The sequence below is a fragment of the Anas platyrhynchos genome, chromosome 1 (genome assembly GCF_047663525.1).
Source record: "Anas platyrhynchos isolate ZD024472 breed Pekin duck chromosome 1, IASCAAS_PekinDuck_T2T, whole genome shotgun sequence".
In the NCBI taxonomy this organism is placed as follows: Eukaryota; Metazoa; Chordata; class Aves; order Anseriformes; family Anatidae; genus Anas; species Anas platyrhynchos.
The window spans coordinates 108,092,455-108,115,017 of NC_092587.1; the positions used below are offsets into that span (position 1 = coordinate 108,092,455).

Consider the following 22,563-nt stretch of genomic DNA (forward strand, 5'->3'; position numbering starts at 1 on the left):
ATTTATTATATTTCCACATCCCCAAAGTGAAATAATCATCAGTGCCATAGACTGATGATGTGATACTGATGTGTATTACAATCGAAGTTATAAAGTTACACATTTTTGCCTATCTACGCAGTAAATGAGTTTAGGCAATGAAAACTTGTATATGAGGGACTAAGAGTTATGCTTCAGCTAGAGATGTTTGCCCAGGCTTTCCAAAACAGAGTCCTCAACAATCTCTTTCACACCTACAAGCACTCTTCCAGAGAGGCAGAAGAGAAAGGTTATCTGCGTGATAGATGTGTTCTGCCCTCTGATGAACACAAATCATTACTGGTTTTAATCATGGATGATCTCCAGGGTACAGGCAGTGCTTTCTTTCAGCAGAGGTTTTTGTTGGCTCCATTGGCTTCTGGGGAGCTTAGCAGCTACATGGCTGCTGTGAAGCCACTGCTAACCCATTATAGTTGGAAAATTAATCGTAAGATAACAATAAAAACAAACAACTTATTTCCTTCTTTCTCTCCCAGCTCAGTCAAAGGTATACAAAATACAGCAGGCCTGTAGAGAAAATGAGATAACTTGGTTTCTGCTGACCTGTCCCTATAAATCATCTTGGACCTCAACAACGGAAGCAGACATGAAAATCTTCCTGAGTTCTCACAGACACTAAGGTACTATAAAGATGTTTCACATCCAATTTCAGAAGAAATACTTCTTGGTCTGTTTTGTCCAGACCACTCCTTATTCACACACATTTGGCTAAGTGAAATATAAATAACTTTCACCTACATCTATTCTACCTTAAAAGTTTTGTACAGTTTCTGCTGCCAGAGCTCAACAGATGCGTCAAGTAGGGTTATCTACCAGGACGTACTGGCAGTGATCTGAATGCTTTTGTAAGTCCTGACTTGTCTATGTGCAAGCGAAAACAGGCCAAACTCTAATGAATTATTAAAACTAAGACGTTCAGTACTCAGGGTGCAACCCAGCTCTCTGTCACAAAGCCTGGACAAACAAGGTCTAGCAGTGGCCTCCACACAATATAACTATGCCCATCAGTGGACATTCTGGGTTTAAATCCTTCTTGGAGGTCAGAGCAGGCGTTTTGTCTGAGCTGGGATCAGAGGAATGGCAGACAGGGCCTGGCAGGTGCCTGTCCAGCCCAGGCTCCTCAAAGACGAAGGACAGACATAGTGGTAGTGCACACAACTTCCCAGCCTGCTCCTTGTAAACACTGTGATACCACCAGAATACTTCTGGAGCTGAATGCAGAGCTTTGCCAAATTGAGGCAACCTCATTAGACAACCCCCTGAAGGGGGACTCTACAGCAACTTAAATAGGAACTAGACTTTATAATTTCAGAAGTAAGGGACAAGTGATTGCCCTATGATAAGAGAGCAGTGACAGATCAGGTCATTCGTTTCCCTCCTAAAGTTTTGGAAATTCAGTTTGCAAAATCATGCTCTAGAAGTACCCATCAAGCAAGCTGAGTTCTTCTGTAAACAAAAATGTGGTAGGAGGTAATAAGACATACTGATTCCTACAAATAAGCCTTTTCTGGGGTTATACCTGAAAAAAAAAAAAAAAAAAAAAAAAGTGGTCTATTGTAATAGGGGGAAATATGAAAGACTTTTAACTCAAAACAAAGTCTAGAAACAAAACACTGCAAAAAACATGCATATGGTTAAATAAGATTTTTTTCATGTAATGTTGCCTTTGTAAAAGTGTCCAACATCAACAGGAAATATTTGTGTGTCTGTCAGGATCACTTGACTATATTTTCACAGTACTATCCTGTGTTGGTGCTTTTAGATTTAAATAATATGCAAAGCTGAGTGCTCTACAATGATTAGCAGGGGAATTTTCTTTTGAGTTTGTAGGTTCACTTCATTCCAGAACAGGAAGCAGTTTTATTTACTTGCTTAATACAGCATCAGCATGATGAGCAGGATAGCTTTCTAGCTGCAAATGAAAAGGTTCAGAGATTAGCACTTTCCCCCAATGGATGTTATGGCTCATATACCAAACAGCCTGAAATGGAGATGCTGGAGATGTTTCAGACCTTAAAAGTGTAAAGCTGTGTGTTAACTCAGATGAGTTTCGTATTTTATTACTACAGATAAAACATACAATTTAATTAAACGTGCACCTATAAAATGTAAGGTTCAGTTAACTCCTGGCTTTATTTTAATACAACCTACATAGGTAACTAATGGTAATGCTATGTAAAGAATGAATGGCTTTTCAAGTCATAAAACACCTTGCAGCTATATTGGTTTCTCAGTTTATAACAGCTACAATATAGAGCTCAGTTTCTGCTCACATCATCACTTAACCCTTCATCTTCTATATTCTTCCTTACTTATCTACTCAATTCATCTTTAGGCACCATAATACATTCATTAGCACACCTATTTTCTGTATCATAAGTGAATTTCAATCTGTATGTATTCAAATCTGAGGCTGAATTTTAAATACATTTAAAAGGATGCATATGCAGTACGTGCAGTCAGAACACCAAGAGCGGCAGTACCAATGAAAGTAAATTTGGGCACGCCTTTTACCTGGGTGCATATTTGAAAGTCAAAGGAACTGAGTCACAAGGTGTTTTCTTGTGTGTAACCAGATGCTTCAAGGATTCATCTTCTACTTTGGAATGCAATTTAAAAAAAGAATTTTTGGTCAACAAGACTGAGCAGGGTGCTTTTCATCTTAATGCTGGTATGACTTATAAATTCTGTTGTCAAAATAAAATCTAAAGCATTGCTGCTTTGCAAACATATCTCCACTTAGCAAGGTCAAGATACATGATCTTCAATGGGTATAAGCAGAATTAAAAAAAAAAAAAGAAAATGCTACAGCTGTTTTGAATCGAATCAACAGATGGATCATTCAAGAACTCCTCACACCAAGTACCTGTACTGTTACCAGTCTATCAGACATTTAAAGTACCTATTGCTGAAAACAAAAAACATCCTCCTTTCTCCAAGAACAGCATGTTTTCTTTGCCAAGGTGGCCTTAAAATATCCTCTTTTCAGATGCTCATTCTTTAATGATTTCCCCTCAAAAGTGATATTTCAACTTCAATAATTACTATATTTTTGTTTTTAGGGCAAAACACCAGTTAGCTTAAATGCTCCCAAATTCCATTGGGCATACTGAACACCAAGTAAAAAGGAAAAAAAAAAAAAAAAAAGTACCTCTATTCCTTGAGGCAGTACAATGTTAAGACCATTTTATGCTTCACATCCTTTTGTCTGATTTAGGATGCTTCCTTAGCATATTCAGTAAGCAGCATCTCTGAAGCACAACATTCTTCCTTTGCTTTTCAGCGTTTCCTCCCTCATGTTTGGCTGGTTTAGAAACGTTCAGTATGCAGATGGCCAGCTAAGAGCTACAAGCACTTAGCTGACATACCCTGTGCCATGACTGACAGAGATGAAGCTCAGAAAGACCACGCTTGCTCTCTGGAGATGACAGGCAGGGCAAGATGGAGAACATGGTGCCCTGCCTCTCTGGGGTTTGGGTACTAATACTCCCCTATCCACCTCCTGCAGCTTTCTTGCTCAGAACCAGGTCAGGCATCTCTACCTTGCACATCAGTGTAACACCTTAGTGTCCAGGGCCTTAGTGTCCAGGGCAAAGCTCAGCTCTGGAGCTTTATGTTCACTTCAGAGGATGTGTTGGCCAGATATGCACGCGATACAATTCCTCTCCTGCACTGCTTGAAGCTCACACCCAGAGAGCTGGTGTCACCCTTACAATGTCATGCCTTTTTAATTTGCTTTGTTTTAGGAAATTTATTTTGACATGTGGCAGAGCTGCCTAAATCTATGGCAGCTCTAATCTATAATCATGCCTCTCCCTTTATGTGGAGCTGAGCCATTGTAGAGACCGAAGGCAGATGTGGAACTCACCTTTTGTCCAGATGTATTAAACGTAATTACAGCAACATCCATTCCTTTTGCTTTATGTATTAATTTGATCCTTGCTTGTTTACATTTTTTTTTTTCCAATGGAATAATGCTGATTGACTCAAAGGGCAGCTCATCAAATAATTTTGTCGTCTGAAGCTCCTCAGATTTCTAGTTTATGAACATATTTAATTAAGTTAATCAAAAGTAGACTCAATACAATTTACATGATAAAAAAGACATTACTGCATGAATTAAAACATTTTAGTTGACATCTGACAGATGTTAGAAGAAATGCATTCCAAGACTATATTGACTACATTATTCAACTACATTATTTTTCCTGAACCACAGAAAGACCAATCATCAAATTATCTGCCTTGTGATGGCAATAAAAAGCCGGTTCTTTAAAATATTTACATAAACATCTTTCCTCAATCAAAATCATTGGTCAGTTTTGAAAGTCATGTCAATAACCACAAAGAAATTCTAAAAAATAACTTCTATTGTAAACTGGAAAAAGGTCTCATCAAAACTGAATTTTTGTGAGTGAAAACATGTAAAACAGATAAAGTCAAAACCTCCCTTATACCAGTGCTTTATAAATGTTTAATTTCAAACCTGTGAGAACAGCTTTTATTGATTTGTCTTCCCTCTGGTGTGCCTTCCAAACCAAGCATCCACACACATGCACAGGGTTAGAAAAACAATTGTTGTATTCAGTAAACTCGGTGTCTTTCTTGCCCTCTACTTCCTTCCTCTGTCTGCAGCTTTCCTAGAGTTAAGTGATTGGGGAATTAGAAGCAACCGGAATGAAGGGCAGATAGATTTTTCCATCTGAATTAAAAACAAACTGTTAGAAAAATCCCAAAGGAGAAAAGAAATCCATGTGAAAAGCAACCTTTTCTCCCCTGATGTTTCACACAAAGAAACATTTTCAGCGTGTTCAGTCATAGCATGTTTGTGTATATAGCAATGGACTGAACTCTTGTTCTGCTGCTGCCTGCTCTCCAGAGCTTCAGATTCGGGTTGGAGAGGAGCATTTAGAGTAAGGCACAATGCCTATGAATAGGTAGCAGCTGCAAGCACCATAACCATTAAATAAATGAAAATGAACATTTTATGCTGTGTTTAAGTGGGATGGCAGAATTTTTACTACTAAATTTTGCCTTTTTTTTAAAACATTACTAATAATCTGAAGTTATTCACTTTTACCATAATTTTATTGTTTAATTTTTATAACAGCAGTTTGAGAACTTAAGATTCACATCTATTTTCATCAGAGCAGAGAAGGCTATCACTGAAATATTTTCCAAATCTTCATGTTTCTAGAATAGGCGCAAATTTAGTCCTGTTTGCATGGTGCCCACTACACACAATCTAAGTCAATTCTTACTAATTTACCTGACCAAAATTTTAGTTTATTTTTCAAAAAACAGACTAAATCCTCTTTCCCTTTGGACAGCTTACAGGCAGAAAGAAAGTAGGATGCTACTGTAGGCAGCCATTGTCAACAACTTTTCCTCTGAGTCATAACGCTTACAGAAGCCCTAATGAAGTGATACTCAAAGAATAGCATCCCTCTGTGCTAATCCTTTTGGATGTACATCAGGCACTTCATAAACATTCGCATAAAGAGGCACACCATGACTGGTATTGTAAAGTATCATATATTATTATGTGTAATAAAAAGTCTGAGGATCAAAAGCTTCTCTAGTGACATCTCTCCCTTTTATTTGGTCTACAATGGAGATGTGCAAAAGCCATTTTCTTTCAGTTGGGTAGCGAAAGAAGAAAAAGGTTGCATATGCACATACAATTCAGATAAAATTTAAGATATTTAGATCTTTATGTTACAGGATGGAAAATCTTCCAAAATTTTAGTGTTATTTATCATGACATGTCATTTGACACTGTCTGAATCCCCGGACTGTTGGGGATGGTGTCCCTGACTCCGTACTTCCCAGAAGCCGAGGGCTGGAACATTCAAACAGGGATTTGAGCCATGGAGCACAAAAACAACACTACTACTACCCTCGGGTCTGCAAATCTACTTCTTCAGTTTTCCATTTCTACCTCTCTTTCCCCTCCCTTTATGTCTACAGATCAGCACAGGATCAGGAGATAGCAGACAGCATATGCTTCAGTTTGAGTTCCCAATACTGACAAACCACCAGAGCATGCCAGCTGTGTGACAGACAGACAGACAGACAGACTGCCAGCCAAGGCCTGTGGGTGCTCTACACGGGCTGAGGCTCCTGCCAGTGCAAATCCACGTGTATGTGGGGAGCGGCGATCCCCTATCAGGGGCTGTAAGCGCCCACATGGCCAAACACAGCCTCTCATACGAACCATCTGCTTTCACAGAGATCCATGAGGTTTTCAGTATGGGACTCTGAATGAGACAGGAATTTCCTCCTGGCGCTCAGCACCAGCTTGCTGCCAGCAGCCATGGCAGCCCATGTCCTCCCCTACCCGAGCTGCCACCACCAGCACAGGACATGCACGATTTGGGGCTGACTATGGGACCCAATGCCCTTATCCTGGTGTGCCCCAAGTGGCAGAGGCTCCTGGTAGAGCCTCAGACTACTGCAAGGCCCTGGGCACCCGAGTCTGAGGAGGGAGGGCAGAAGAGGCCTGTGGTGGGCTGGGGTATAGCCAGGTTGGGGCCTCACTGTTGGACTGCAAGACTGTCAGGGAGTAAATGTGGACCCAGGAGCAGCAGCACAATGCCAGGAGCCTTTCTGGGGGCAGCCATGGTGGAGGCTTTGGGGTGTGGGTGGCAGCCAGAGGGTGCTCCTCTGGGGTGTGCATGGAGCCCTCTGGACAGTCAGTGCTGTACACCCGGAGCGCTCGAGCTGAGAGCACCCTTAATAATTTAATTAAACAGCACAGATGTTATAAAAACCCTCTTTCATCACTCTCTGCTTTTCACTCTTCAGGTGTGTATTTAAGTGTACATCACTGTCCCATTAATTGCAATGCGATTAGTATCTGCCCGTCAATGTGAGCAAAACACCTGTGTAATAACATTTACATCATCCCTTGTCTATAAGACATCTTGGATTATTGCATGCCTAGAGTGCTTTACTGAGTACGCCTGTGAAACAAATGTCCTGGCTGAGGCTCTCTAGACAAAAGACAGAAATCTTCCATTATTTTTCAAGGAAAATGCATCGCATACGTAGTCTGAAAATCTGAGCCCCTGTGGCTATGCTACAAGGCAGCAGTTTTGAACCTCACTGGAGTGCTGATGGTAAATAGAAAGTTACTTGTATGGAATGCCTGAGCAGTACCCATAATATTGAAAAAAAAAAAAAGCAAAAAAAAAGCTCACATTTGTTACAACAGCTTCTTAAGTAGAAAAGTCAATTTTGCAGCTGGTAGCTGGCTTACAATTTTTGAAAAAAACTTTTCTTGGATTAAGAAGGAAACAGTACGTAACAAAAGTCAACTGGCACATTTTTCTTCATTTCATATACCAGTGTATTTATATAAATGTCCGAGTCATTTCTTTCTTTTGTGGGCAGTATGCAATTCACTTATTTGCTCTTTTTGGCTCCTCCCTGTTATGTGACAACAGCCTAAGAACATTACTTTTCCCTTTATCGCTTTCCACTGTGTTGAACAAATGGCTACAGCTAAGTATGAACAAGAAATATTTCAGGGCTGTTTGTTTTTCTTTTTCTTGCAAGCTTTTTTCAGAATCATCCATTGTCCCTTTTTAATTCTATTTGTAAGTTTTACAAAGACTAAAATGAGTTCTTAATCTTTACCAGACGGCCTCTGGAAAAATACCACTGTTTTTGTAGCATTCATGACACAAATATTTGGTGCCTCTGAGCACACAGGTGTTCCTGCTAAAAGCCCTCATCAGCTTCCACTGAGAATCTCAGCCAGGGGACTATCAAATACAAGGGCTTATTTGGACCTGTGGAAGGTATTTTCACAAATGATACTAAGGCAGTTTGGGGCTCTAATGGTTAAAAGATTTAACCAAGTCATATAAATCCCTTGAGGCAAACTATACTGACCACAGAGCAGGGACGATAACTGACTACTAACAAGTGAATGCTTTTGTTCACACACACATGAAAGAAAGTAACACTGTTTTTCTTAATAGTATTGCGAAACTAAAGTATATTCTTATTCAGAAGATTGAAGATAATATACTGCTAATGGTTTATAATTAAGATCTCATAGTAATCAGGCTGTGTATCAGTGTGTTGTAAACAGATCTTCTGAAGCACATGAAGAAAAATACCCATGTATTTATAACACAAAATAGGAATGCTACCACTTCAATAGCTGCAAGGAAAAAAAAAAAAGTGGATGGAGGAAAAAGGAGAAAACAGTCTACTGAAACTCTTTGGAACAGATATATTACTGGTATAACTTCGTTAAGATCAGTCACATCAGGAATGGAGTGGCTCATTGAACACAAATGATGAGGAAAATCAGGTCTCATATTTTTAATGAAAGGAAAAAGCAGACTATCCTTAGTTGAGAATGAGTGGAATGAAGAGGCTCAGAGTGGGAAAAGCTCATCCCTTCTTTTTTATTGAATGCATAGGAAAACAGATTTATTTTGGGAGCTGATCATGGTAGAATCTGCTTGTGTACGCTCCATAAACCCCCCATCACTGGGTCCCAGCTCTCCACTCCCGTGTATTCCATAAGCAAAGCAAAACAGAAGCTGTCGCTTGCAGTCTTGCCACACTATGAAGCTACCCAAATAGAAACCACCCTCCTATTGTCAAAGGCTACCAAAATATTTACTATAATTTCACCATAATTCTGTGACCAACAACAGCAAACTTAGATTATAAAAAAAAATAAGCAACCGTAAAGTGCAGGAGCTGAACAACTACTTGGACTCACTTCCCTTTTTTAAAGCAAAAACAAACAGCTTCGTGAGTGTTGGGAAGATCTAGCATAACAAGTCATTGTTTGAGTCATCATTATATGATGTTTTTCACAAGTCTGAATAATTTCATAATAAGCAGTAAGGAATCAGAGCAATGCCAGCAGGATTCTAATAGCTGCATTGAGCTTAAATTTCCTGTACCTTGCAAGGTATACAATTCAGCAGAACAAACAAATTTTGATGCATGCCATCCTTACATTAATTATGTCTCGCCACATCTGCCAGGGCAACAGTGCACATTAGGGGCCTGAGTATTTTTCTTCTTCCTAGAGTATACTGGTTAGTCAAAAGTAGCAAACATGGTGTGTAGGAGGCTGTTGTGAGCTGTTTCATCCCTGGCCTGCACATGGAAGTCAGAGATTATCATGCTAAAATTATTGCTCTCAAGCAATGGGAGGATAAGGGCAAACTGGGAAAATCATCTCACACAGATAATAGCATCTTTCTAACAGAACTTCATCCTCCAATTCCTAAACTATTAGTATTAAACATTTATAAGTGTGTTATAAATGAAATTGTTATTTGCAGAGACTTTTTTTTTCTAGTTAGGCAGTTTAATAAATCAATGAATTAGCAAACAGAGGGAAACGGAAAATAAATTAGAACATCATACTTGTGTTTACATTAAATGGTCACTTGTATTAATGTTTATAGATGATTTATCAAAGGGCAACATCCCAGTGATTCATTATTCATAAATATTAATGAAACTTTTGTCCTTTAATTTCTATAAAGATGTTTGCCCATAATATATCTTGAGTACAATTTTGAAGGATGTTTTGAGAACATTAAGGAGCTGAAATAGGAGAAGAGCACTGAAAAGAAAGGAAGAATAAGTTACAAAGAAGACATGTACCTGTGTTTGTAAAGACAACCACCCAGCAAAATATCAACAGATATTATTTTATGTACTGCCATTCAATCAACTATAAATCCATCCTTACTTGCATCTTATACCCTTACCCCAGTAGACACTCTCAGAAGGCACCTGACAGCCAATAACAGACCTGGATGTACTAAGACTGTAGCATCTGCAGGCTTGGTAAAAAATGGGATGCTGCTACCACCCTTTGTCACACAAACTACCAATAATCCAGTTCTGCAAGGGCCTCTTCAGCCTGTTTGCTTCACAAGAAAGAGAAAGGCCTGATCAACAGGATAATGGCTGTTATCCAAGGGAAAAAAAAGGGAAAGAAAGCTCCATCTGGAATCTATGGTGATTTTCAGGATCTGTCTTAAGAGAGTCCCAAGCAGCTTGGTCTGATCCCAGAACTAGTCCTGCAAAGGACTCCTGAGAGCTCGTCTCCTCACCTGAGAGATTCCACGAAAAAGGAAGCATAGGGGCAAGGAGCCACAATCCCTATCCCTGTTGATGGAACTGTGGAAGATCTAAGAAAGCAAGGGATATAGGTAACTGTATAACCAAAGTAGTTGTCTCTCTGAAAAAGAGGAGAGTACACGTTCATTATCAAAAACTTTCCGCACTCACCAGTTAAAACTTGCAACAAAACACACAAAAACACCTATTGAGCAGTTCTTTAAAAAAAAACAAAACAAAACAAAAAACAAGCAAGCAAACAAAAAACCACCACCACCACCAACAAAAAAACAAATCTTTGGTCTATTCTTGCAAGGTAACAGAGAGAACTTCTATTAAATTTGGGATCCTAACCGGAGGAAGACACGCAGCTGTGAGTAAACCCCAAAGCCCTAAAGAAAAGCAGAATTTCTGATATGTCCTTGTTATTTTATTTAAGGTCATGTTTAGACAGAATACAGACTGAGGAGCTGTATAGTTTTTGCATCCCCTCTGTGGTATCCAGCATTTCCTACAGCAGCGTGTGAGAAGCCGGACTGTATCCCTACTCCACTGAGGTCAAGTGCCTAGAAATCCACTGTAGCAGCATCCAGATTGTGGGGACACTGCAATCTCAGTGCTTTATGACAGCAACACTAATACCAACAAACTATGTTCTATCCTCCCACCTGCAAAACTCAGTTTTTAATGCAAAACAGCATTTACTTCTAGTCTGCATAGGTAAGTAGGAACTGGAGTTTAATTACTCCACTTTGTGTTGCACAGAATAGCCTCTAGGTAGCTGAAATATACTCTGTGTGCTAAACATTGCTATGCTTTTCTTATAGATATGCTATTTAATTGGTTTCCCTGTCCTACTGTAGCTTAGCTCTAGAGTCAGAGGTGACTACTGTTGGAAAATCAAAAGGTAAAGCAGCTTTTCTATGTAATATATAGCACCTCAGTGACCTTTTCTTTTGGAATGAGATATAAAAAAAAACTATTTAACTGACTCATATCATGGTTGATAGCTGAAGCTAGAGAAATTCAGAAAAAAAATATCTCACTAAGTACTAAGTGAAAGGTATTTATTTTCCATCTAAGCAAATCTGTAAATCAACATTTAAAACTAAGAAGACACGTTCAGACAGAAGGTAAGGTTTTCATGCAAAAACCCTTTGGTTAACTTGTGGGCTGGACTGTGCAAGATAGCAAATTATGCTAGTAATGCCTCCCAGTGCATTAGTCATTTTGCTAGCTGCAGTGTTAACACCCCTGGGCCACTATCGCTGAAGCCTGCATGACAAGGAACTTCAGCTGGAAACCAATAATCAGTACTTTTCTTCACAGACTGATCTGTTTTTTAAACCTAAGCGCTGAAACAAATAGATCGATTGCTACATGTCCAATTCTTTCTAAGCCCTCTTTTCCTTGTAAGAGCTCCTTTCCTATTCAGTCAGTGGGCATCTCCAAATAGGTCTCCTAACCAAGCAGTACAAATAACCTTCTTCTGATTTCTTTTTGTCTTCATTTTATGGGACCATGCGCTGACTTATTAATTGAGATCCAGGTTCCCTGCAGACTTTCACCATGTTGCAAAAACTTTTGTGTGGGCAGACTTTCATTATTCATAGCTTTGGGTTAAGTCCATCTTCATTAGTGGACGTTAAGCCACAAACAGAACTTTAATAACTTTTGTATGTTTTTTCTGCTTCTAAGAGAGTCTTTAAGTGTATTTTTGATCTTTTATTTTAGTGCTTTTTGTGTTAAGATTAAATTCTAACTTTGGGGCAGAATTTGTTCCCACCTGCCCTGCTGTAGCGAATTTTGATTGCATGTTGATATTTTTGTAACATAAGCACTAAATACCAAATACATGCTTTCTGAAAGCTCTTCTGTGCTAGGGCAAGTTATTGCGATAGCAACAAGAGCTTTTTACAATTATTACAACATTAAGCCTCATAGAAATCATTTATTTGTACTTAACTCTGAAGAACTTTGTCTGTGCCTCTGTTTCCTAATGTGAAAATTGGAGATACTTGGTGCAGACTTTCATATTCTGCTACAAAAGGCAATTTGCAATGTTTCATTTAATTCTTTTCTTCAGTGTTCCCAATTTCTTCAAGAGTACTTCTTGTCCCATTACTTCTGAATACAGAAGAGCTGTAATTCCAATGTAGTGGTCATGCCTCAAGTTTCCTACTTCATACAATATAATGTAAAAGTTAGAGATCTCACAGAAATGCTTTGGTTTAAACCATTAACATTATAGATCCTAGCAAATATACAATTTTAGGATAGATGACGACAGTAGAAATTTATGAGGATGCAGACGTACATGTATTTTCTTCAATAGTATAAAAGTTGCATAACAGACTGAGATTGCTGCAGTCTTCCCACCTCCTCCCCTCCCCCCACCTTTTCCTCTTCATGCATCATGGTTTATCACCATCTCAGAATTACCCATGCAATGGGTAAGACCATGTTTCAACCCTGAAGAGCACACTGATCCCCTTTTGTGCAAAAAGCCCTTCCTGGTGCAGGTGTGCCACCAGTTGCAATGACATGCCTGAAAAGGCAACCGATATAAAGAGAGCACAGATGTCAGGAGAGATCTTGATCCTCTTAAAAGCTTGTCAAATAATTCAGAATTTTTGCCTCAGAAGCTTTGCTTCTAGAGAAACTGTAGTTTTAAAAGATATGATTCAATCTGCATACCTGGCTCCAATACTATGATTCAGCTGAAAACATTTAAAATAGGAAAGTTAAAGTAGAGTTTAAACACCATTATTGAACTGGACACTTCTAAAGTAGATGCAAACCACCTCCTTTGTTTCCATCTCTGTATCAGTATCGCTGATGATTTAGCAAAGTAATTAAACTATGCCTAATTTTAAGCATGTGAGAAGTCCCATTGGGTTCAAAGAGATCGTTCATATGCTTAAGTACATTGCTGAATCAGTGCTGAAATGAAAATAGTTACATAATTACAGGATTATATGAACATAGAGTTGCAAATGTGATGTTTAAAAGAGAAAGGCTAATTTACAGGATGATAGGAACATTTAATTGCAGTTTAGAGATGGAAGGAAATCCACAACCATAAATGATGGTACAAAACACAGCATGTCTTTTACAATCACTGTGGTGTCTTTAACTTGGAAAGCTTAAACTAAGAACCCAAGCAGGTGTATGAGCAGCAGAGTGCTAAAAACATTCTCTAGCACAGCTTTTGTATATTCCGTCCTGTACCTGTAAAGCACTTTAATGTAAAATATCTGCCTTGCTACATTCTTGGCTTTTTACACTTACCTAACATCAGTTTCACCCCACCGTAATACTCAGGTGGTAATTCTGAATTATTTGACAAGCCATTCCATTATCTCAGCCACAGGAGCAGAAATCTCTACCAGGCTGCTGGGCTATGCTATTTTTTCTTCTTCCCTAGTCAGGTATTGCTGATAAAACCTAGCTTAGCACTTTTTTTTTTTTTATTTAATATATATAGTTTTTTTCATTCATGTAAGCAGATTTTAGGGATTTATAATCCAGAGGAGGATCCAGAACCAAGCACCATGTATCTACCAATTGCAGAAGTCTCCATTCAGGTGGTAGGGTTGCTTACTTTACAGTGCGATGATGGGCAATGTGAGGGCCTCCCACCGCACACAGTGCCCTTCTCTCATAAATTCCAACTTCTTCCTCCTACAGGGAAGGACAAGTTGCTCATGAAGCATCTGAACTTTCTCTATTGCAGATTGTGATGTGATGTGTTCAGACAAAACCTTCACAGGAGCTGCTTCAGGCCAGCACAGCCTCTATACAGTAAGGGCAAATGCATCATCTGCTGTCCTAACACAAGTTGCCCTGTTTGCATTTCAGATCCTTCAAATGTGATCCAAAGATCAGGTATGCGAAGTATTTCTATTCTGAGTCCTCTCCCCCTCTTGGTTTCGCATCCCTGAGTTGTGACTACAGAGAGTTTTCTCCCTCTCACCTGTTTATAATCTCCAGCCAGCTTCTGAAGGTCTGAAGGGAGAGGTCTACAGTTATTCATTGAAAGAATAAGAGAATATGCCCGGCCTGCTTTCTGAACTGCCTAGCAGGCCACATGCTGCTCTCAATCATATCGAGTTAAGTCAGTAAGGTTGCATCAATATAAGCCTACACTCTGACCTCAGCTGTGCTTTTGTATACACCCAGCTCCCTCAGCTGAATAGCTAGTGACTGTAGAGGAGGTCAGAAATGTCTAACAATATTAGCAAAACTGGAAGCTGCTTTGTAGTTGTGTATAAAAAGTTTACAAGGCTGTGCTTGTCTTCCTCTTTAAATTTCTCACTACTGCACTCCCCAATGCCATTCCACCAGATGCAGCAGTTTTTCAGGGGATGGCACTTCAAATGCAGATGGGCCACTGCTCTGCAAATCAATACAGCTTGGAATAAATCTAGATAATCTATATCTGTGTGAGGGTAATAAGATAGGCAAAGCCCACAAGAAAATCTACTGTGTTAAGAGGAAGTAATTGAGACAATCCTTATTTTGTTTGGTTAGCAGGCTGAACAAGTTTGGGGTGGTTTTATGAGGATGCCTGAAGTGCAATACTTTTTTATTTGCTCTTCAATTCCATGGTGCAGTGGCTCTAAAAGAGCACAGTGCTATCAAGCAGCCCAAAACAGTAACAAATTCACAATAAAGATGTAAAAATCACATCAACGCGAAATATTCTTGTAGGAAAGCTTGATAGTGTTAAGCTATATCATGCCTCACAAAACACTTTTCCAAACAAACTTGCAGAAATACTACCAGAGATCACCAAGATTAGTGAAAACAGATAAATTTTCTGCGGTAAGACAAATATTCAAATCTTGCTGATAGATGCAATATATTGGTGCTTTATGCTTTATCCGATCGAATAATGTGATTTAAACAGTGAAAAACTGACACTAAAGTTACTCTTTCATAGTCATTGTTATGCTGTTACAACTTCAGTACCCTTTGTTTCTGAAATAACGTAGGATCACATTCAATTCTAGGAGCTTCTGGAGCTGCAGACTGGTGGCTGTGCTATAAAAATAAATTGCTGTGCTTGATGCTCACCTCACACCATTATGCGATAACAGATGATTGAGGGTTCATTTAATCTAGCCAATGTAATCCCAGCATCAGGAATAGTTATTGGCACTTCCCAGCATAAACACTGCTGATGAGTACTTTTGGTGAAGCATGTCATAAAACCTTTGCCAACTTTGTCCACTTCCTGATGGACTTGAGCTCCTGAAGAAATTGTCCAAGAATCTTTTTTGCTGTTTCTCTCCTGACTTACATCCTTTAGACAACATAAAACGGTTATGAATGAACTGCCTGTTATCCTTGAAGAGGGATGGAAATAAAAAAAAGGTTCAAATCTAGAATCCATTAGTAGGAATTTCTCAGCAGGGTTGCTCTCTGGCAGCTCACGCAAGCCCCTTCCCACAACCCCACAAACTGAACAGCAGCTCAGCAAGAGCTGTCTCCAGGTCCCCAAGCACACATACCAAGATCTTTATCATAATGTGAAGAAACTCCTTAGGTTTAAAACTTACACCCAACCCAGTAAATCTTAAAACAGCCTAACCAACACAGGAACAATACCTGGGGAAGTTCAAAGGAAGTGGTTTTCAATTTTAAGAGTTCCTAATCTTCTGATATTCTCCCTAACAAAAACACAGTGGCAGTATCCTTATCTTGATTACAGGAATTACTATTCTAGCAGCTGGCAAAAGAAATAAAATGTCTTTGGTTGGTCATGAAACAAGAGGAAGTTTTGAGATCAATCACAGCTGACTTCCATAGCTCACGTTTAAAATAGTGAATAATCCCCTGCAGCCTGAGATTTGCAAAACACTGAACAGAATTAATAAAAGTAAAAAACAGTTAATTTCATTTCATCCAAGCAAGCAGTTCCTTTTAATAAAAATATGTAGTGCTTATGCTTAATGAAAAAAGGAAAAATTTAATGAGCTTCACTTATAAAGTGGGTGTGATTTTCACTTTGTGAACGAAGTCAAGCATACTGCATCTTCATAGTGGGCTCTGATGTTAAGTACTCCCTTAGGCCAATGTCAGCATTCTGCTGTCCCAGAAATGTTCATCCCAAAGAGAACCTTATTAGCTTGGTGTTTTAAAGGAGAGTTGTAAAGGTTTTTGGTTTTCCTAATTATCTTTTAAAAGTTAAAAACATACACTAGGTTATCATGCAGTAAAAAACATACCCCTTTTGTTTTTTAATGTGATATTGACTAAAGAAGTCATTTTAATTAAAAATCAGCAAGTTACAAACAAATCTCTGAAAGCTACAAATTTCAAGCCAAGAATGCATACAAAAATCATAACCTTGTAGTTCTTTGGTTTATTTCAGTAAATTCTGATCAAAAGCTTCCTACACATTATGTACTTGGCTTACTAGCAGAACAGTCCTACTTTCTTTCTGCAATCAGATATACTGGAATTCATTTCTATGGCAAAAGCATTCACTGTAAGAAGAAAAGGAAATTCATGACGAGTTTTTTTTTTTGCTCTAACTTAAACATACCATGGCATGTAATCCCATCATCAAATATCAATGATCTGATTATTGAACATCAAATGTTTGGTATAAATTATCTTCCCTCTGTGTAAGAGGGAGGTTTTCTGCTCTGTGATTAGGATACTTTAAAAATAAAAAAACAAATTTTGCAAAAAAATCTGGTATTTCCATTTTTAATGAGCTTTTATTATCCTTATGAGAATGATCCTGCAGAATGGCAACTGACTGCAGAATCATTTAACTGGCTATCAGTGAAACCCTTCTAACTTCGCAGTTACTTCTGATTAGCAAAGGGCACTTAATGAAACATGATCACAAACTTTACTTGGGAATTTTTTTGCTCCAGATTTCAGTTTGACAGAAGTGAGCAATGCACCAGGAGCTGAAGGGTAGTAGGGAAGAGCACAGATAAAAAGGACCTTGTTCCTATTTAAAGCAGGCCAATTTCTCCATTTTTATACACCTATTTTTGAGAGAAGATTAAAATCATTTAAAAACACTGAGACAAATAAAAGCCCTTTATTATTGCTAGCCACATCCTGCCTCCTAAATCATACTTCCATTTCCTTTAGATATCTGTCAAAGATCAGCTACCATCTCAGCAAACAAAAAACAGACTCCCAAAGCCAACACAGAGGGGCTGATCATGCAGGTCCACTGCGTTCCTGGGCTCCAGTGAGTTTTTATTCCCATCTTCAAGAGATGAATTAACCATGGTTGCTGCAGGGCAGTAGCAGAGCAGGTATCAACAGCCAGTGACATCCCAAAGCAACAACCCAGTGCAAGTTCAACCTGAGCATTTTCCAGGAAAAGCAGAAGCAACTTGTGACAAACTTCCCCTAAGCAAGATACATCTCAACAGCCAGGAGCTCTCCCTCTGGCAGTTCAGAGTCCATCTTTCCCGGGTTTTGACAAGCTATCAGTATTCTTCTGGCTTTGTATTATATCTGGCTGTCTGACAGCGTCTTTGGGAGATAGAGTGAAGCTCTGAGCACAGCTAGTCAGGAGCTAAATGGTGCATAAAACACCGTAAATTCTCTCATGAACACACTGATAGACCAGGCAGCAGGTCCACCTGAGCAGCAGATGAGAGCTGTGAAGGGTCTTGGGGTTTTATCTAGAAACTGACTGACAAAGTTATTCCCTTTCAACTGCAGGCAAAGTCTGAGAGGAAGCTGAGGTTCTACATGGGCAAAGGAAAGGCCAGAGCTCCTTCTAGGTTCTTTCCAGGAAGAATGCTATGATCTCAGACCCAGGAGACCACAAGCAGTCCAAGGCCCTCTTCTTCAGGCATAGATATAAGAACATATATTACTAGCAGCAGAAAAAAATAAAATAGCAATTGTACTACAAGGACACCACTCACATCCTTGTATTTCAGGACTAATGAAATAACTTATGAGTAAAGGTATACATTTAGAGTAGAGACTACATACTTGTACAATATACTTCACTTCTAGGTCAGCTGTTACTTTGCAGTCTTCTGCTCAACTCCTGTCCCAAATCAAGATTCCTTCTTTGAAGTTTAAGATATTCAGCTGATTTCTTACTTCTGTAGGGTCACACGTTGAAGCAGCTTTGTCAGCAGCAGTGTTCCTCAATCCATTTTACCCTGGTATTCCTTTAGGTATATCTTCCAACAGCTCTGAAGAGCTCTCTTGCATACATGTACTCCTTCTAAGCAATATTAATATAGGATGGTCATATGAAAACGTAATGCAAATAGGAACATCCTGCAAAACTGACCAGAAGGCAAGAAATATTTTACTGAAGTCCTGCAAAGTCCCTTCAGTAAGACTTGCAGAAGCTCAGTCAGCTTTCTCTCAAGGTCTGGACATCCTGCTTTTGAGGGCTGACAAATAGAGATTTCCAGGAACATTAAGTCACATCCTCCTAGTTCTTCAGCTTTTCTTAACATAAACTTGTCAGAAATTCCCACTTCATAAGTGTACTGAGAAACTAAACCCATGCTTATCAGGCAGGCACTAGACATTGAATAGATGAAGTTCATGCATGTTCAAAGTGGGTAGTATGACTTTCTCTCCCTCCTCAAAAGTACCCAGCAACGGTACTGAGCTCACATCAAACAGTTCCACACAGATCAGATTTGTCTTTGTAGCAGCTTGTAAAGAGTTTACACTTAAGAAAATAAAAAGCTAATAACACTATATTGGCAAATACACTTTTAGAAGGCTTATACATATTTGAATGAAGAATCTTCAGATCATTAAATGCAATGCATTCCTGAAGAAAATATTCTCTCCTGATCACCTCTAGAAATAGCTGATATGAGGCTGAGAGCAAATTGGCACAGATCAGGCTAAAGTAGGATTTGAAACCAATCCAGGTATACTAGTGCATAAGGGTATATGTTCACCCTCATGCTGAATTAAAGTGTGTCAATGTTTTTAACCTAAGTTTTTGCTTCTTAGCAAGAAGGCATCAACAAATCAGAAACACTAAATGCAAAACATTTCTATGAATTTATAAATAGGTCTTCCACGTAACACATTAGATTATCAAGTGGTAGATAAAATCACATCAGCTTGTGCAAGACTGTTTGCATACTTTGAGTCTTTTATTTTTAAATTAGGTTATCAGTTGTGGGAAAAAAATCCAAATAGATTAAAGAACATGTAAAAGTGATTAACACAATAATAGTCAAATGCTTCTTTAAGGTGTTACTTTTATGAATACTACTGAAAAAGCTGGAGTGTGACTTGGCTGTCTCACAGTCCCTCAGTGCTCCTCCTTTCTCCCAGGATTATTTAATGGGAAATGAGAATTCATGAGTCTTCAGTAAAACTGACATTTTCAAAACTTGCAGTTTTGGATCCTACAAGGCCTTCAGCAGGCATCTGACTTTCATGCTGAGCTCAAGAGAAAAGCTGCAGACATGGCCAGTGGGAAGATTAATCTTCCAAGGGACTTTTCTATAAACAAATAAGGGAAGATGTCAGCACACATTTCATATCTGTTTATTTTACAATTAAGATTAACCAAATAACATTGTACCATATGCTTAAAATAAAGAATTTTATGTTGAAAACTTAATATTATTTCAACTGAGAAAACATCTCTCTGCTACTGTGTTCTGTACATACATATGCAGGATACAGGTCTGATCAGTGGCTCAAGTCACGCTGTGTCAAAAAGACTAAAATACTGCATTTGTTATATTTCCTGGATGCAACAGCAGCTCTGTTTCCTGGGGAGCTATTTATAACATCATATAACAAACATGGGAAGTTCTCTTTTCTGCAGCCCTACAAATACTCCTTCAGAAGGACCAAATCCTCTGAACTGTAACTCAAACACTCAGCTCTGCTGTGAATTCGATGGCAGGTCTGACTGTGAATGTGGTGGTTTTATGTCTCCATGGAGTAGCTACATCAGTCACATTTGTAATTACAGCTGCCTTGAGGGCTTGGCAAAGTTGGCTTTGTGCTTCCATTAAACAGAAGCTGTGGGTCTCCAGGTGTCTGACAATCACTTGGAAGTCAATCTGTAGTTGTTTATGCCCATCTCACTAGAGCTGCTCCTCACAGCATCAGCCAAAGGGACAGCAGCAAAGATATAGCACAACATCACAAGTGGCCGATGAAAAGGAGGCAATGGGGAGCTTTACAGCCTGCTACTAACAGTTCTGCGTTTTGCACTTGGCAGGCCTCAGACTCAGAGGAATTCACTTGGAAGTGGGGCAAAAATCACTGAGAGCTGGACATGCTAAAGATTCCCTGGAAGATCCTAAAATAAATTGGTGTCCTGGATTTATTCCTAAAATCCTATCTTCTCCCAGTACTTACTGTATTTTAATATTTATCCTTGCTTAACTACCCTCATTTTATCTTTTAAGGATGAATTAAAACCAGAAGCTCTACCTCTTCTTCCCCAGCTCCTAGAACAAGGCACCAGACTGTTGTAACCATTTTCCTCTTCTGAGTTTTACACATCATATCCTTTTCATTCTCCAACAAGACACTGCTGTTGCCAAGTCTGGGGTGACACTACATTCAATTCTTGTTATCTTGTGACTTCAGGCATATAAAGTTTACCACAAAATCCATTTTGTTTCTTGCCAAAGGAATAAAGTTTAAACCAGCCTGTGCATTAGAGTTTGTTACATTTATTGCCTAATTGTGAAGTAAACTTAAAATGGAATAGTATAAATAGATTTGATTCTCCTCTGAGTTTATCAGACAGCCCTGCCCCCCCTCCTCCACCCCCATCTAAGCTAAGCAAGGATAAATCTATTCACTTTTATTTATAAACAAAGTCAAACTGACAATTATGAACAAGCTATTCTAGCTTGAAATTATCAAAGCTCTTTCCAGGCCATACCCCATCTGCATCCCATGTTCACAAGGAGTACTGGGGTTCAGTGTAGTTCATTGATAAGTATTTGGTGTTTGTGGTGGGCACGATAAGAAAAACCACGTGGTGGTCCCTTCCCCCTGACATTTTGCTTGGGAAACAGGGCTTGAGGCCAAGTTGCAGTGCACAGCTGTACAGCCAGATTAATATAGTGTTAAATCTGCCTCTAGTTAAAAATACATTGACACATAAAAGTCATAGTATCTCCTCCCACTATCAACTCCCACAAACAAGAGTTATCAGAATAAAATAAGTAAAGGTCATAGTGGTAGAGAGATAGAAGCAATTTTTTTCCCCCCTTCTACCTCAAGTAAATTAACATGAAGAAGAACAGTTAAATGCAATACTTTGATACAGAGTGAAAGAGGATGCAAATCAGCCGTTAGTCAGCCATCTTTATCATTCTTGAAGACAGCATCTAACAATCAGTCAAAGCCTGGGATAACAACTCAACAGTACACCAAAATAACCATCACACATGCTGTGCTCAATTTCTCCCCCATTTGCTGAATACATTAACTCATAATCCAGATGTAACAATAGCAAACCTCACTATCTCCTTTTCAGCATCTGGAAGTTTGACAGCAAATAAAACAGTGGTCTTCATTCCTGAATGGTTATACCAGTGTTAAGGGCTACAATCGCAGTGTTGATTGTTGATAAAGCTTAACCTCAGAAGAATTTGGAGGCAAACTTTTGCCTCTAGAAATACAGAGGTCCTCCAAGGGGGACTCAGATTTTCTAAATCAAACATCTGCTTTTAATCTGCCTCTGAAAGTTCCAGCCTCTGTACTTCTCATGAGCACTGGAAACATAGAAGACAAAAGTTATGATACACGATATTAACCTTTAGCTACTTCTCTTGCTTTTAATCTCTAAATAAGATTTAAGTTTTAATGAGAGCTTGCAAGGGTTCGACAACAAGGTATTTCAGAAAACTGTTTCTTGAACTTTTTTAATTGAAATACCTCTTCATCTCATCTGGAAAGGAGCAAGTCATGCTGGTACCATGGTTTTAATCTGTACAAAAGTCTGTTGAACTCTTAATTTGATCTCCCAATATCAAGTTTGTACGTGAGAACACTGCGTTAAGGTCTTAAAGACATGGTCTTTACCCTGGTCTAAAATAAATCACTGTAAATTTACAGATCAGAGACTGCTCTAGAGGAGGCATAAGCAGTATTATGATGGCTCCAAAGCTTGATCAAGTTCTCACAAAGTTTCCAATGGCAGAATCAATTCAATACAAAGGTCATCTCTGTATCCCTTTTTATATAAGACGAGCTTTTAAAATTATTTTAGGTATTCTCTCATATTTCCAATAACATGTCATTTTCTTTGACTAAACTACTAAAGAGTTGGTGTTTCCTCCACGAAATTGCAATTCCAAGTTTTCCTTAATATTTCATGGTGCTTTCAGATTAAGTCAGTATTTTTTTTTCTCCTCATTTTGCTCCTGGCTGGTAAACTTCAAGTTCAGACTAAAAACCTTC

The 22,563-nt window shown here is 38.8% G+C and overlaps 1 long non-coding RNA gene across 1 annotated transcript in view; it reads right to left on the bottom strand.

Moving 5' to 3' along the window:
• LOC106014522 (uncharacterized) overlaps window positions 1–22,563 on the bottom strand; it is a 35,328-nt gene that overhangs the window by 8,651 nt on the left and 4,114 nt on the right. Inside the window, exons 2-3 of the long non-coding RNA XR_001185899.5 lie at window positions 4,526–4,679; window positions 3,908–4,075 (exon numbers count right to left, since the gene is read on the bottom strand). This is a non-coding gene — a long non-coding RNA (uncharacterized lncRNA). The remainder of the gene's footprint in view (window positions 1–3,907; window positions 4,076–4,525; window positions 4,680–22,563) is intronic.